This window comes from Symsagittifera roscoffensis, chromosome 10 (assembly GCF_963678635.1).
Source record: "Symsagittifera roscoffensis chromosome 10, txSymRosc1.1, whole genome shotgun sequence".
Classification (NCBI taxonomy): domain Eukaryota; kingdom Metazoa; phylum Xenacoelomorpha; order Acoela; family Convolutidae; genus Symsagittifera; species Symsagittifera roscoffensis.
Genome location: NC_087071.1, coordinates 15,422,956 through 15,436,532, shown reverse-complemented (window position 1 = coordinate 15,436,532; position 13,577 = coordinate 15,422,956).

The window sequence follows — 13,577 nt, the reverse complement described above, 5'->3', positions numbered from 1 at the left end:
AACAAACAATTCTCGAAGCGTATGAAAAGAAGAACGAGCTCAAACCGGCAATTGACAAATAATCCTGGTCACTCAGGTAGATGGTGGGCAGGAAACCATGCAGGCAGCAAAACAAAGAAGACTAAATGTCGGATAGACAAAAAAGTTTTAAAATCTTCGATTTCGAGCGATAAGGATCTTTCGAGGAAAGACGATTTCTTGTTGTCATGTTGTTGATAGTAATTAGTCTTGACAGGTGGTGATTGTCCAAAGGCTTTCAAATGATTGTTAAGCCACTTTGAAAAGTCGATTAAGGTAGCATATTCGAAATTGTGGAGTACAGAAAACTCTTCCCAATTCATCAAAACAGCAGGAGGAAGCTTTCGGCGCATCATGCTTGAAAATTTGTTAATCCTAGATCGGAAGTTTCACCGTTAGCTTCGAAGTTATGAACGAGTTTACGCATGAAATTCAAATATCTCATAAATGACAAAAAGATTGTGTAGATGTGGACGCTCAAAGTCTTCAAGTTCTTTTATATAACAAGCCACAATGAATTTCGGACTACCGAACCTAATTGTGAGTTCTTCTATGGCCTGATCGTACTGGCTAGAGTTTGTGCCAAAACTTTCTTATACGCTTTTGCGCTGCCTGTTCATAGTGTTTGAAGATAAGTGATTTTCTCATCATGACTAATACGAGGATTTTTTCCAACAGACATTTGGAAAACAAACAATTCTGGCTTAACAAACATTTGGAAAACAAACAATTTTCCAACAGACATTCCTGGGAAACAAACAATTCTCGAAGCGTATGAAAAGAAGAACGAGCTCAAACCAATTGTTCCAGTCAAGAGCATTTCGATCGAATTTCGATAGACATATATCGGGAAATTTGAATCCCTTCAAGCCATAAGCAGATGCGGTGTCTTGTGCATTAGACGAACTAGTCAACATGGGCTGTGAACTTTGATTGAAGTTCATTTTTTCAGTTGAGGTCCATGAATGACCACATCGTGTGAATGACCGACCGAAGAGAGCTATTAGTTGTAGCAGTTGACAACGGCCTGTCAAAGGTTCGAGTCGGACCTTGAAAAATATTTAATTTTGGAATGCAGAATTGGAGTAGAGAGTATTGTCTAAACATGAAATATACCGGCCTTCAATGTTTTGTGGAGGCTCAAAGGATGTTCTAGTAAAATTGTTAAAATCTTGCATCATCTCTTTTGGTTAATGGAGCCTCTGCTCCATAAGGAGAGCTGAGGAAGATGCTTGACTCTTGTGGAGTTCCAAGTAGATAATCATCTACAGAAGAGTTGCAATCTTCAAAAGTCAAGCGATTTGATGGACCTTGGTGAGGACCTGCCAGGTTGCAGACAAAAAAAGTTTGTATTCCTGGGAAACAAACAATTCTCGAAGCGTATGAAAAGAAGAACGAGCTCAAATCGGCAATTGACAAAACAATCCTGGTCACTCAGGTAGATGGTGGGCAGGAAACCATGCAGGCAGCAAAACAAACAAGACAAAATGTCGGATAGACAAAAAAGTTTTAAAATCTTCGATTTCGAGCGATGAGGATCTTTCGAGGAAAGACGATTTCTTGTTGTCATGTTGTTGATAGTAATTAGTCTTGACAGGTGGTGATTGTCCAAAGGCTTTCAATTGATTGTTAAGCCATTTTGAAAAGTCGATTTAGGTAGCATAATCGAAACCGTGGAGTACACAAAACTCTTCCCAATTCATCAAAACAGCAGGAGGAAGCTTTCGGCGCATCATGCTTGAAAATTTGTTAATCCTAGATCGGAAGTTTCACCGTTAGCTTCGAAGTTATGAACAAGTGTACGCATGAAAGTCAAATATCTCATAAATGACAAAAGATCGTGTAGATGTGGACGCTCAAAGTCTTCAAGTTCTTTTATATAACAAGCCACAATGAATTACGGGCTACCGAACCTAATTGTGAGTTCTTCTATGGCCTGATCGTACTGGCTAGAGTTTGTGCCAAAACTTTCTTTTACGCTTTTGCGCTGCCTGTTCATAGTGTTTGAAGATAAGTGATTTTCTCATCATGACTAATACGAGGATTTTTTCCAACAGACATTTGCTACAGTTCAAACCAATTGTTCCAGTCAAGAGCATTTCCAACGAATTTCGATAGACAAATATCGGGAAATTTGAATCCTTTCATGCCATAAGCAGATGCGGTGTCTTGTGCATTAGACGAACTGGTCAACATGGGCTGTGAACTTTGGTTGAAGTTCATTTTTTCAGTTGAGGTCCATGAATGACCACATCGTGTGAATGACCGACCGAAGAGAGCTATTAGTTGTAGCGGTTGACAACGGCCTGTCAAAGGTTCGAGTCGGACCTTGAAAAATATATAATTTTGGAATGCAGAATTGGAGTAGAGAGTATTGTTCAAACATGAAATATACCGGCCTTCAATGTTTTGTGGAGGCTCAAAGGATGTGCTAGTAAAACTGTTAAAATCTTGCATCATCTCTTTTGGTTAATGGAGCCTCTGCTCCATAAGGAGAGCTGAGGAAGATGCTTGACTCGTGTGGAGTTCCAAGTAGATAATCATCTACAGAAGAGTTGCAATCTTCAAAAGTCACGCGATTTGATGGACCTTGGTGAGGACCTACCAGGTTGCAGACAAAAGAAGTTTGTATTCCTGGGAAACAAACAATTCTCGAAGCGTATGAAAAGAAAAACGAGCTCAAATCGGCAATTGACAAAATAATCCGAGTGACTAGGATTATTTTGTCAATTGCCGATTTGAGCTCGTTTTTCTTTTCATACGCTTCGAGAATTGTTTGTTTCCCAGGAATACAAACTTCTTTTGTCTGCAACCTGGTAGGTCCTCACCAAGGTATATGGTGGGCAGGAAACCATGCAGGCAGCAAAACAAACAAGACTAAATGTCGGATAGACAAAAAAGTTTAAAAATTTTCGATTTCGAGCGATGAGGGTCTTTCAAGGAAAGACGATTTCTTGTTGTCATGTTGTTGATAGTAATTAGTCTTGACAGGTGGTGATTGTCCAAAGGCTTTCAAATGATTGTTAAGATATTTTGAAAAGTCGATTTAGGTAGCATATTCGAAATTGTGGAGTACAGAAAACTCTTCCCAATTCAACAAAACAGCAGGAGGAAGCTTTCTGCGCATCATGCTTGAAAATTTGTTAATCCTAGTTTGGAAGTTTCACCGTTAGCTTCGAAGTTATGAACGAGTTTACGCAGGAAAATCAAATAGCTCACAAATGACAAAAAATTGTGTAGATGTGGACGCTCAAAGTCTTCAAGTTCTTTTATATAACAAGCCACAATGAATTTCGGACTACCGAACCTAATTGTGAGTTCTTCTATGGCCTGATCGTACTGGCTAGAGTTTGTGCCAAAACTTTCCATTACGCTTTTTGCGCTGCCTGTACATAGTGTTTGAAGATAAGTAAGTTTCTCATCATGACTAATACGAGGATTCTTTCCAACAGACATTTGCTACAGTTCAAACCAATTGTTCCAGTCAAGAGCTTTTCCATCGAATTTCGATAGACATATATCGGGAAATTTGAATCCTGTCAAGCCATAAACAAATGCGGTGTCTTGAGCATTAGACGAACTAGTCAACATGGGCTGCGAACTTTGATTGAAATTCATTTTTTCAGTTGAGGTCCATGAATGACCATATCGTGTGAATGACCGACCGAAGAGAGCTATTAGTTGTAGCGGTTGACAACGGCCTGTCAAAGGTTCGAGTCGGACCTTGAAAAATACATAGTTTTGGAATGCAGAATTGGAGTAGAGAGTATTGTTCAAACTTGAAATATACCGGCCTTCAGTGTTTTGTGGAGGCTCAAAGGATGTTCTAGTAAAATTGTTAAAATCTCGCGTCATCTCTTTTTTGTTATTGGAGCCTCTGCTCCATAAGGAGAACTGAGGAAGATGCTTGACTCGTGTGGAGTTCCAAGTAGATAATCATCTACAGAAGAGTTGCAATCTTCAAAAGTCACGCGATTTGATGGACCTTGGTGAGGACCTACCAGGTTGCAGACAAAAGAAGTTTGTATTCCTGGGAAACAAACAATTCTCGAAGCGTATGAAAAGAAAAACGAGCTCAAATCGGCAATTGACAAAATAATCCTAGTCACTCAGGTAGATGGTGGGCAGGAAACCATGCAGGCAGCAAAACAAACAAGACTAAATGTCGGATAGACAAAAAAGTTTTAAAATTTTCGATTTCGAGCGATGAGGCTCTTTCGAGGAAAGACGATTTCTTGTTGTCATGTTGTTGATAGTAATTAGTCTTGACAGGTGGTGATTGTCCAAAGGCTTTCAAATGATTGTTAAGATATTTTGAAAAGTCGATTTAGGTAGCATATTCGAAACCGTGGAGTACACAAAACTCTTCCCAATTCATCAAAACAGCAGGAGGAAGTTTCTGCGCATCATGCTTGAAAATTTGTTAATCCTAGATCGGAAGTTTCAACTTTAGCTTCGAGGTTATGAACGAGTTTACGCAGGAAAGTGAAATATCTTACAAATGACAAAAGATCGTGTAGATGTGAACGCTCAAAGTCTTCAAGTTCTTTTATATAACAAGCCACAATGAATTTCGGACTACCGAACCTAATTGTGAGTTCTTCTATGGCCTGATTGTAGTGGCTAGAGTTTGTGCCAAAACTTTCTATTACGCTTTTTGCGCTGCCTGTACATAGTGTTTGAAGATAAGTAATTTTCTCATCATGACTAATACGAGGATTCTTTCCAACAGACATTTGCTACAGTGCAAACCAATTGTTCCAGTCAAGAGCATTTCCATCGAATTTCGATAGACATATATCGGGAAATTTGAATCCTTTCATGCCATACGCCGATGCGGTGTCTTGAGCATTAGACGAACTAGTCAACATGGGCTGCGAACTTTGATTGAAGTTCATTTTTTCAGTTGAGGTCCATGAATGACCATATCGTGTGAATGACCGACCGAAGAGAGCTATTAGTTGTAGCGGTTGACAACGGCCTGTCAAAGGTTCGAGTCGGACCTTGAAAAATATATAGTTTTGGAATGCAGAATTGGAGTAGAGAGTATTGTTCAAACTTGAAATACACCGGCCTTCAATGTTTTGTGGAGGCTCAAAGGATGTTCTTGTAAAATTGTTAAAATCTTGCGTCATCTCTTTTGTTATTGGAGCCTCTGCTTCATAAGGAGAGCTGAGGAAGATCCTTGACTCGTGTGGAGTTTCAAGTAGATAATCATCTACAGAAGAGTTGCAATCTTCAAAAGTCACGCGATTTGATGGACCTTGGTGAGGACCTGCCAGGTTGCAGACAAAAGGAGTTTGTATTCCAGGGAAACAAACAATTCTCGAAGCGTATGAAAAGAAGAACGAGCTCAAATCGGCAATTGACAAAATAATCAGGTCACTCAGGTAGATGGTGAGCAGGAAACCATGCAGGCAGCAAAACAAACCAGACTAAATGTCGGATAGACAAAAAAGTTATAAAATCTTCGATTTCGAGCGATGAGGATCTTTCGAAGAAAGACGATTTCTTGTTGTCATGTTGTTGATAGTAATTAGTCTTGACAGGTGGTGATTGTCCAAAGGCTTTCAATTGATTGTTAAGCCATTTTGAAAAGTCGATTTAGGTAGCATAATCGAAACCGTGAAGTACACAAAACTCTTCCCAATTCATCAAAACAGCAGGAGGAAGCTTTCTGCGCATCATGCTTGAAAATTTGTTAATCCTAGATCGGAAGTTTCACCGTTAGCTTCGAAGTTTAGGCAGGAAAGTCAAATAACTTACAAATGACAAAAGATGGTGTAGATGTGAACGCTCAAAGTCTTCAAGTTCTTTTATATAACAAGCCGCAATGAATTTCGGACTACCGAACCTAATTGTGAGTTCTTCTATGGCCTGATTGTACTGGCTAGAGTTTGTGCCAAAACTTTCTATTACGCTTTTTGCGCTGCCTGTACATAGTGTTTGAAGATAAGTAATTTTCTCATCATGACTAATACGAGGATTCTTTCCAACAGACATTTGCTACAGTTCAAACCAATTGTTCCAGTCAAGAGCATTTCCATCGAATTTCGATAGACATATATCGGGAAAATTGAGTCCTTTCACGCCATAAGCAGATGCGGTGTCTTGTGCATTAGATGAACTAGTCAACATGGGCTGCGAACTTTGATTGAAGATCATTTTTTCAGTTGAGGTCCATGAATGACCATATCGTGTGAATGACCGACCGAAGAGAGCTATTAGTTGTAGCGGTTGACAATGGCCTGTCAAAAGTTCGAGTCGGACCTTGAAAAATATATAGTTTTGGAATGCAGAATTGGATTAGAAAGTATTGTTCAAACTTGAAATAAACTGGCCTTCAATGTTTTGTGGATGCTCAAAGGATGTTTTAGTAAAATTGTTAAAATCTTGCGTCATCTCTTTTGTTATTGAAGCCTCTGCTTCATAATGAGAGCTGAGGAAGATTCTTGACTCGTGTGGAGTTCTAAGTGGATTATCATCTACAGAAGAGTTGCAATCTTCGAAAGTCGCGCGATTTGATGGACTTTGGTGAGGACCTGCCAGGTTGCAGACAAAAGGAGTCTGTATTCCAGGGAAACAAACAACTCTAGAAACGTGTGAAAAGAAGAACGACCTCAAATCGGCATTTGACAAAATCATCCTGAGCACTCAGGCATGTGGTGGGCAGGAAACCATGCGAGCAGCAAAACAAACAAGACCAAATGTCGAATAGACAAAACAAGTTTTAAAATGTTTGAAATCGAGCTATGGGGATCTTTTGGCAAAGCTGTACACATCGAACTTTTTTTAGCAAAGTTTACCCTTAAGCTTCGGAAGAAGAATAACGACGATCGCAATCAGCTCTGAAAGATAAAATTGAACATTCTTGTACAAAATGTTCAAGAGTAGCATCTCGACAAAGAACTTAAAGCAAACAGAAAGAGACAAGACATTAGCCAGACATCAAGTCTCCTTCAGATATATCCATTCATACACGATTATGGATCGCTAAAAAATTTATGGACGACTAGCAGCACTTGATTGCCTTGACGAGAAAGCAAAACTTCGGATGATGTTGCTTCCGATTACTCACTTCTTGAGAAATAATGTTCGCCACAGTCACCCTTTCAATTAAACTGTGGATTCAATGCCACTGGTGCTCACACTCGACAGCAGTACTGGATCTTACGAGTCAAGATGTTGGCTCTACCAAGGATAGGCAACAGCATCACCTACTTCAGGTTTCAAAGCAGAGAAAAGAACCAGCTAATACGAGACTAACCGAGTGGGAGAGTTAACCCAAAACCATCATTCTCCTATGTTGGTGTTGACTGAATATACGGCCAGTGTACTACAAGGAAGCTGTTCAACTACTCAAGTGCTTTATGGTTTTTTTGCTTTTCTTTTATATCAATCTACTTGGTTTTTTCAAAAGCCAATGAAACTAGAGAAAATAGCTTGAAGGTTACCAAAATATCAGAAGATTCATTGCTCGACAAAAATTTCCAAGCATTTTTTTTCAATAGTGGAATTAACTTCATCGGATCACATAATGAGCTCCTTTTGATGAAGAGAGTTCCACAAGATATACACAAAATAGACAGCTCCCTGATCATGTTCGAGACTTAGATATCAAATGAACTATTATACCTGCAAGGCCTCCAAGTTTCAGAGGCCTAAGGAAAACTTTTTCAGAGTCAACGAAACTGATACATGGCAAGAAAATAGGCAATGGTTAAGAATTGATCAGAAATGGTAATCTTACCATTGATAAGAATTGCAAAAACAACTGCATGAAAATAGCTGACAAAACGAAATATATCCCCGATGTGCCAAGTAGGCCTGCAAAGTCTCAGCAATCCAGCAGTTATGTTTTTCTCCGGAACATTGAGCAAGTACGGCCGGGACTCAAAACTGTTGTCCAACATTGCATAAACACTGAATTCAGGTTTTGCATTTAATCAGGGCTGCCGGCGTTTACTGTAAGTGATTTATAATGACCGAAAGTGAATATGGAATATACATTCATCGGCATCTGGCGAATTGAGAGTTCGTTGCTCAATTTCGACGTTTTTAGGCTTCTGAGTTTTATTTTTGCTATCAAATTCATATTTTTTTCTATGCAATTTTGAATGATGCTTCTGACCGCAATTATCTTGCATACATCGTTTTTCTGTCTTCAATCTTTCAACTCACGTTTATCGAGTGGCCTTTTTTGAGTTCTCAACAACGTTCCAAATAATGATTGACCTGATCAAAAGGACAGATATTACTCAATGGCGTGGTGGAACTGCAATAAGTACAATTACGATTTCTTGGATCACTTTCGCCATAGTCTCTTTTGAGGAAAGACGATTTCTTGTTGCCATGAGGTTGATGGTAATTAATCTTGACAGGTGGTGATTGTCCGAAGGCTTTCGAATGATTGTTAGGCCATTTTGAAAAGTCGATTAGGGTAGCATACTCCAAACCGCGGAGTACACAAAACTCCTCCCATTTCATCAAAACAGCAATAGGAAGCTTGCTGCGCGCCATGCTTGAAAATTTGATAATCCAATGTCGGAAGTTTTACCTTTAGCTCCGAAGTTATGAACGAGTTTACGCAGAAAAATCGAAAACCTCACAAATTACAAAAAATTGTGTAGATGTGGACGCTCAAAAATTTCGAGTTCTTTTATATAACAAGCCATAATGAATTTTGAACTACCAAATCTAATTGTGAGTTCTTCTATGGCCTAATCGTACTGGCTAGAGTTTGTGCCAAAAATTTCTACTACGCTTTTTGAGCTGCCTGTACATAGTGTGTGAGGATAAGTAATTTTCTCCAAATGACTAATACGAGGATTTTTTCCAACAGACATTTGCTATAGTTCAAACCAATTGTTCCAGTCAAGAGCATTTCCATCGAATTTCCATCGCAAAATTTGGAATCTTTCAAGCTATAAGCAGATGCGGTGTCTTGTGGATTAGAAGAACTAGTCAACATGGGCTGCGAAATTTGATTGACGTTCATTATTTAGTTGAGGTCCATGAATGAACATATCGTGTGCCTGACCGACCGAAGAGAGCTACTAGTTGTAGCGGTTGGCGTCGGCCTGTCAAAGATCAAAGTCGGACTTTGAAAAAATATTTAGTTCTGGGATGCAGAATTGGAGTAGAGAGTGTTGTTCAAACTTGAAATATACCAGCCTTCAATGTTTTGTGGAGGCTCAAAGGACGTTCTAGTAAAAATGTTACAATCGTCACCTCTTTTGTTATTGGAGCCTCTGCTCCATAAGGACAGCTGAGGAAGATGCTTGACTCGTGTGGAGCTTATCATCTACAGAAGAGTTGCAATCTTCAAAAGTTACGCGATTTGATGGACCTTGGTGAGGACCTGCCGCGTTGCATACAAAAGAAGTTTGAATTCCAGGGAACAAACAACTCTCGAAGCGTGTGAAAAGGAGAACGACCTCAAATTTGCATTTGACAAAATCATCCTGATCACTCAGGCATGTGGTGGGCAGGAAACCATGCGAGCAGCAAAACAAACAAGACCAAATGTCGAATAGACAAAACAAGTTTTAAAATGTTTGAAATCGAGCTATGGGGATCTTTTGGCAAAGCGGTACGCATCGGACTATTTTTAGCAAAGCTCACCCTTAAGATTTGGAAGAAGAATACCGACGATCGCAATCAGCTCTAAAAGATAAAACTGAACATTCTTGTACAAAATGTTCAAGAGTAGCCTCTCGACAAAGAACTTAAAGCAAACAGAAAGAAACAAGACATTAGCCAGACATCAAGTCTCCTTCAGATGTATCCATTCATGTACGATTATGGATCGCTGAAAAAATTATGGACGATTAGCAGCATTTGATTGCCTTGACGAGAAAGCAAAACTTCGGATAATGTTGCCTCCGAACACTCACTTCTTGAGAAATAATGTTCGCCACAGTCATCATTTCAATTACACTGTGGATTTAATGCCACTGGTGCTTACACTCGACAGCAGTACTGGATCATACGAGCCAAGACATTGGCTCTAGCAATTATAGGCAACCGCATCACCTACTTCAGGTTTCGAAGCAGAGAAATGAACCAGCTAAAACGAGACTAACCGGGTGGGAGAGTTAACCCAAAACCATCAGTCTCCTATTTTGGTATTGACTGAATATACGGCCAGTGTACTACAAGGAAGCTGATCAACTACTCAAGTGCTTTACGGTTTTTTTTTGCTTTTCTTTTATATCAATCCACTTGGTTTTTTCAAAAGCCAATAAAACTAGAGAAAATAGCTTGAAGGTTACCAAAATATCATTAACAAAAGATTCATTGCTCGACAAAAAATTCCAATGCATTTTTTTTTCAATATTGGAATTAACTTCATCGGATCACATAATGAGCTCCTTTTGATGAAGAGAATTCCACAAGATCTACACGAAATAGACAGCTCCCTGATCATGTTCGAGACTTAGATATCAAATGGACTATTATACCTGCGAGGCCTCCAAGTTTCAGAGGTCTAAGGAAAACTTTTTCAGAGTCAACGAAACTGATATATCGCAAGAAAATAGGCATTGGGTAAGAATTGATCAGAAATGGTAATCTTACCATTGATAAGAATTGCAAAAACAACTGCATAAAAATCGCTGACAAAACGAAATATATCCCCGATGTGCCAAGTAGGCCGACAAAAACTCAGCAAACCAGCAGTTATATTTTCCTCCGGAACATTGAACAAATAAGGCCGGGACCCAAAACTGTTGTCCAATGTTGCATAAACACTGAATTGAGGTTTTGCATTTAATCAGGGTTGCCGGCCTTTACTGTTACTGATTTCTAATGAACGAAAGTGAATTCGGATTTTTACATTCATCGGCATCTGGCGAATTGAGTTTTCGTTGCTCATCTTCAACGTTGTTGGGCTTCTGAGTTTTTTTTCCTATCAAGTCCATATTTTTTTCTATGCAAGTTTGAATGATGCTTCTCACCGCAATTATCTTGCATACATCGTTTTTCTGACTGCAATCTTTCATTTTACGTTTATCGTGTGGCCTTTTTTTGAGTTCTCGGCAACGTTCCAAATAATGATTGACCTGATCAAAAGGACAGATAATACTCAATGGCGTGGTGGAACTGCAATAAGTACAATTACGATTACTTGGATCACTTGCGCCATAGTCTCTTTTGAGGAAAGACGATTTCTTGTTGTCATGATGTTGATGGTAATTATTCTTGACAGGTGGTGATTGTCCAAAGGCTTTCGAATGATTGTTAAGCCGTTTTGAAAAGTCGAAGAGGGTAGCATATTCCAAACCGTGGAGTAAAGAAAACTCTTCCCATTTCATCAAAACAGCAGGAGGAAGCTTGCTGCGCGCCATGCTTGAAAATTTGTTAATCCTAGGTCGGAAGTTTCACCTTTAGCTTCGAAGTTATGAACGAGCTTACGCAGGAAAGTCGAATACCTCACAAATTACAAAAGATGGTGTAGATGTGGACGCTCAAAAACTTCGAGTTTTTTTATATAACAAGCCAAAATGAATTTTGAACTACCAAACCTAACTGTGAGTTCTTCTATGGCCTAATCGTACTGGCTAGAGTTTGTGCCAAAAATTTCTATTACGCTTTTTGAGCTCCCAGTACATAGTGTTTGAAGATAAGTAATTTTCTCCACATGACCGTTACGAGGATTTTTTCCAACAGATATTTGCTATAGTTCAAACCAATTTTTCCAGTCAAGAGAATTTCCATCGAATTTCGATAGACATATATCGCGAAATTTGAAATCTTTCAAGCTATAAGCAGATGCGGTGTCTTGTGGATTAGACGAACTAGTCAACAAGGGCTGCGAAATTTGATTGACGCCAATTTTTTTAGTTGAGGTCCATGAATGACCATATCGTGTGCCTGACCGACCGAAGAGAGCTACAAGTTGTAGCGGTTGGCAACGGCCTGTCAAAGATCAAAGTCGGACTTTGAAAGAATATTTAGTTCTGCGATGCAGAATTGAAGTAGAGAGTGTTGTTCAAACTTGAAATATACCAGCCTTCAAGGTTTTGTGGAGGCTCAAAGGATGTTCTAGTAAAATTGTTAAAATCTCGCGTCATCTCTTTTATTATTGGAGCCTTTCCATAAGGACAGCTCAGTAAGATGCCTGACTCGTGTGGAACTCTAAGAAGATTATCATCTACAGAAGAGTTGCAATCTTCAAAAGTCACGCGATTTGATGGACCTTTGTAAGGACCTGCCGGGTTGCATACAAAAGAAGTTTGTATTCCAGGGAATGAACATTTCTCGAAGCGTATGAAAAGAAGAACGAGCTCAAATCGGCATTTGACAATTTCATCCTGGTCACTCAGGCAGCTGGCGGGCAGAAAACCATGCAAGCAGCAAAACAAATAAGACTAAATGTCAAATAGACAAAAAAGTTTTAAAATCTTCGAGTTCGAGCCATGGGGATCTTTTGGCAAAGCTGTACACATCGAAATTTTTTTAGCAAATTTCACCCTTAAGCTTCAGAAGATGAATACCGACAATCGCAATCAGCTCTGAAGGCAAGGCAAGGCAAGGCAAGGCAAGGCAAGGCAAGGCAAGGCAAGGCAAGGCAAGGCAAGGCAAGGCAAGGCAAGGCAATGCAAGGCAAGGTAAGGCAAGGCAAGGTAAGCCAAGGCAAGGCAAGGCAAGGCAAGGCAAGGCAACGCAAGGCAAGGCAAGGCAAGTCAAGGCAAGGCAAGGCAAGGCAAGGCAAGGCAAGGCAAGGCAATGCAGGCAATGCCTGCAAGGTTCAAAGGATAATCTAGTAATGTTGTTGAAATCTCGCGTCATCTCTTTTGTTATTGGAGCCTTTGCTACATAAGGAGAGCTGAGGAGGATGCTTGACTCGTGTGGAGTTCTAAGTAGATTCTCATCTAGAGAAGAAGTGCAATCTCGAAAAGTCACGCGATTTGATGGACCTTGGTGAGGACGTGCCAGGTTGCAGACAAAAGGAGTTTGTATTCCAGGAAAACGAACAACTCTCGAAGCGTATGAAAAGAAGAACGAGCTCAAATCGGCATTTGACAAAATCATCCTGGTCAATCAGGCAGCTGCTGGGTAGGAAACCATGCATTCGGCAGAACAAACAAGACTAAAGGTCGGATAGACAAAAAAGTTTCAAAATTTTCGAGTTCGAGCGATGGGGATCTTTTGGCAAAGCTGTACACATCGGAACTTTTTAAGCAAATTTCACCCCTAAGCTTCAGAAGATGAATACCGACGATCGCAATTAGCTTTGAAGGCAAGGCAAGGCAAGGCAAGGCAAGGCAAGGCGAGGCAAGGCAAGGCAAGGCAAGGCAAGGCAAGGCAAGGCAAGGCACGGCAAGGCAAGGCAAGGCAAGGCAAGGCAAGGAAAGGCAAGGCAAGGCAAGGCAACGCAAGGCAAGGCAAGGCAATGCAGGCAATGCCTGCAAGGTTCAAAGGATAATCTAGTAATATTGTTGAAATCTCGCGTCATCTCTTTTGTTATTGGAGCCTTTGCTCTATAAGGACAGCTGAGGAAGATGCTTGACTCGTGTGGAGCTCTAAGTAGATTATAATCTACAGAAGAGTTGCAA